General features: G+C 34.1%; 1 pseudogene; it reads right to left on the minus strand.

Annotated features, from left to right (window-relative positions):
- Nucleotides 1-1,565: 1,565 nt before the first annotated feature.
- Nucleotides 1,566-2,780, minus strand: LOC134238189 (uncharacterized; annotated as a pseudogene).
- Nucleotides 2,781-4,063: the final 1,283 nt, after the last annotated feature.

Raw genomic sequence — 4,063 nt, forward strand, 5'->3', positions numbered from 1 at the left:
TTTCCATGGGTACCAATTGCGCTCCGTTATTAGCAGACTTATTTTTATATTCATATGAAGCAGAATTTATGCAAAATCTTTTACGTGAAAAGAAAAACACTTGCTGTGGCCTTCAACTCGACATTTAGATATATCGACGACGTATTGTCAATTAATAATGATAATTTCCATTCCTACGTCGACACGATATTTCCTGTTGAGCTTGAGATAAAAGATACCACATTGTAAGTTGACGATAGAAAAGTTAAAGTCATCACGTTTATCATATAGCTTGGTTGTTAGATTACAATTAGTGTCTTTTTCAAGTAAAATATCCAAGTATGAAGCAGAAGTGTCGGACTCTGTAGTATCTTTTATTTCAAGCTCACCAGGATATATCGTACCTTACAAACGAAGACAATGTTGTTACCTGCTTTGTCGGCAGGAACCAGTACGTACTGATCGTGTAATCTATCTAAGTCTTTTTTCACTTTTGGTTTATTGAACACAGAAGGATAGATGGTTTTCACTTTGCCCCTCAATCTTTTAATACGTGACTTTAACATGGATCTGATACATTTAATCCATTCTGACAAGGTGTCAATGTGTTCTTTTTCATATCTAGCCCATCGTCTGGCGTAATTTTCAACAGAATCCATAATATTTATGAAATTCCGACGCCAGTTGAAGGATCGAGGTTCCCTATATTTATGACCTTTTAAAATAAGTGATCTAAGGTCCTCATTACGAACTATTTTTACGTCACCTGTAATAACGTGTCCAGCAGGACTATAGTTATAGGGCGAAGAAGAACATGAACTCGAAAGGGGATTATTTTTCAGATAGTCAATATCCAGGCCATGTAAAGTGTTTTTGTAATTGAAAAGTTTGGAACCAATGGTCGATGTATATTTGTAGGAAATACAAAGCGTAGTCTTTAAATTGAAATATGGTTGAATACAAGACTGGACCCTTTTGTGATTAAGAATATTACTATAGTAGAATACACAAGTTTCATTAACTTTGTGAATAATCGTGGTGCACATACAATGCCCATCGGTAAGCAGGAAAATTCAAAAAATTTTCCAAGCCAAATGAATCTCAAATATTTTCTTTGTCTTCTGCAATTGGTACTGAATAATAGGCATGCTTAAGATCTAATGATGCCATGAAACAATTTTTCTTTACCAATTTTATTGCACTTTCAAAAGAATCCATCTTAAAATGATGATAAGGAATGTATTTATTCAATTCTTTCAAATTTAATATCACTCTCAAATCTCCATCTTTCTTTGGTATAGTAAAAATTGGAGATAAAAATTGACCTTCTGCAAAGACACATTCCTTAATAATGCCTTGTTCGCTAAATTCATTTATTTGCTTATTTATTTTTTCTATTTCAGACTTTGCAAATACAGAATGAGGTATACTTTTCTGAAATGGAAAACCTAATTCTTCATCAAATTCAATATGACAATTTTCAACAATATCTAAGATGACTTTATCTTCTGTAAGTTTTTGCCATTCAGAGGAATTTTTTTTAATCTTCCTGCACAAAATATTTTATTTTCCACTTACCTGTTCATCTATTTGTTGGAGCTACGCTCCCCTTTCGAGTTTTTTTTAACTGTCTTTAGAGGTAGAGCTGTTTGACCATCGACCCCAACTACATGTACTAGTAGTTCTTTGGTTCCGTGATCGTCCTAATGTTCCTTTACCATAGGGACGTCCCCGTGCCCTAAACGGTCGGAAATTTCCTCTATGAAATTTTCCATGTACTTTACTGCTTATTCTGTTTACATCTTGGATTTCTTTTGCAGATTTTGCCACATCATCTCCATAAAGAAATTCTGAGAAAGGTAGAGAAGGTGAACTAAGATGGTAGTACTCTCTACCTAAATCAGGTCTATGGAGTTCCTTGCGTTTAACATTTATAAGTTTGTTGGTGTGCCCTAGAAGAGCTAACGCATCTGTGGCCAAAGTTATCAAACTCTGATCTATGACTTCTGAATCAATTTCATTCAGTTTATTAGCCAACTTTGTCAAGTTCACCGAAGCTTTAATTACAGCAGATTGAATAATCTGAAATTTTGAATCGCAATTACGTGTCTCTGGATTGAGAATTCTCCACATAGCTTGGTTCACTCATTTTTAATCAGAGCTGTACAATTTTCAGGTCTTTTGATACTTTTCAACAGTTCATTAAAATAGTCCTCATTAAGACTTTCTCTAAAAAGCTCATTAATCATTGAGGCCAATTCCTCATCTACATTTTCGTCACAGTCTTCCTTTACTTTATACTTTACACCAAGTTGTCTAAATCTAGAGGTTTCTTCTTCCTCTTTACTTTTTTTACAAGGAGGTTCACTTTCACCCTCAACATCAGATTGATTTGTATGCGTCATTAAGAATTCTTCTTCTTCCATTTCGTTAATGTCACCGTAATAAAGTTCATTAACTCTATTGTTCATCTTTTCAATTTTCCGGTCTTGACTATCTTGGTTTTCTTTAATTGACTTTAACAAAGTCATAACCTCTGTCATGCCGGGAGTAGGAACTGTAACGACAGGTGCATTCGACATGTTACCAACCGTACGTTCCTCATTATTGGTATTCTCTAACACAGAACTACCACTTTCTTCAATTGTAACTTTTTTCTCATCAGACTTCTTAGAGGAACGTCTAGACGATTCCTTTGTCTGTTTTTTTCTTTTTCAGCGCAGTCTCGTTCCGTAACACCCGCCATTTTTTCACACTTATAGTCTCAAAACCAAATTCACAATATTCACCAGCCACCTGGAGAAAAAGTATTTCGTTACCTTGTAACGAAAATCAACATAAACGAAAATATAACTACTGCGTAGTTATATAAATTGATAACTACCACGTAGTTATCTACTTCAAACAAATACTGACAACGAGAGTAGACCACGTCCACTCTCTATGACAAAAAGTACACTGACGTATCGGGCTCGGAGTACGCATCTCATATGATTCCGGAAGTGTTGTGACGTAATAAAATTATGTTGGTTCCAAAACTTCTTTCTTTTCTAAACTCCGTATATGAAGTTTGACATTAATTTCTTTAAAGTTAAGTCAAAATCAAAGGAAATGCCAAGGTCAAAACTTTTGATTTAGTTGAAAAGCTCTCAACAGTATTTATCAGCATATGAAGTTGAAAAAATATTATAAATGGTTTCTTTAAAACTGACTCAAACACAAATTGATAAAAGTGAGGTCAAGGTCAAATAAATGGACAAGGTTAAAATGTTAATATAGTTGAATTGCCTACCTCAATATGTATCAGCTCATGAAGTTTGACACTAATTTAGGAAAAAAGAGGTCAAGGTCAAAGCAAAGGTCAAGGTAAAAAATGATGATGCAGATACATATCTCTCATCAATGGTGATCAACATATGAAGTTTGATAAAAATATCTACAATGATTTCTTTACTAAAAATGACTTAAAATTATTTGACAAAGGTGAGTTTAAGGTCAAATAAAAAGTGAAGGTCAAAAATGTTGATGCAGTTGAATTCTTTTTATCATTATGAATCTGCATATGATGTTTGTCACCGATTCAGGGAAAGTAAGGTAAATGTTCAGTTTCATAAAAAATATCTTGAATGGTATCTTTAAAACTGAGCTAAACACTAATAAAGGATAAGTGACGTCAAGGTCAAAAATGGTGATGCAGTTCTCTCATTAGTATGCATCAACATGTGATGTTGATAACACCATCTGAATGCTTTGTTTAAAACTGGGCTACACACTAATTTAAGAAAAGTAAGGTCAATGTAAAATGAAAGTTCAAGGTCAAAAAATGATTATGCAGTTGCATAGCGCTCATCAATATCTATCAGCATATGAAGTTTAATGAAAATATCTTGGATCGTCTCTTTGAACTGAGCTTTGAACAGAGCTAAACACAAAGTGTGATGGAGGGACAGATGGAAGAACGGAAGACAGACATGACAAACACTATATGCCCCAGCCATATTCATGACAGGGCATAAAAAATCCACCTAATCTCTCATTCATCATTATTCCTTCCTTTCTGCATCATATTTCAAGCAAGACACTG

This window comes from Saccostrea cucullata, unplaced genomic scaffold (assembly GCF_032062105.1).
Source record: "Saccostrea cucullata isolate Sc308-1 unplaced genomic scaffold, CSIRO_AGI_Scuc_v1 ctg1076, whole genome shotgun sequence".
Taxonomy (NCBI): domain Eukaryota; kingdom Metazoa; phylum Mollusca; class Bivalvia; order Ostreida; family Ostreidae; genus Saccostrea; species Saccostrea cuccullata.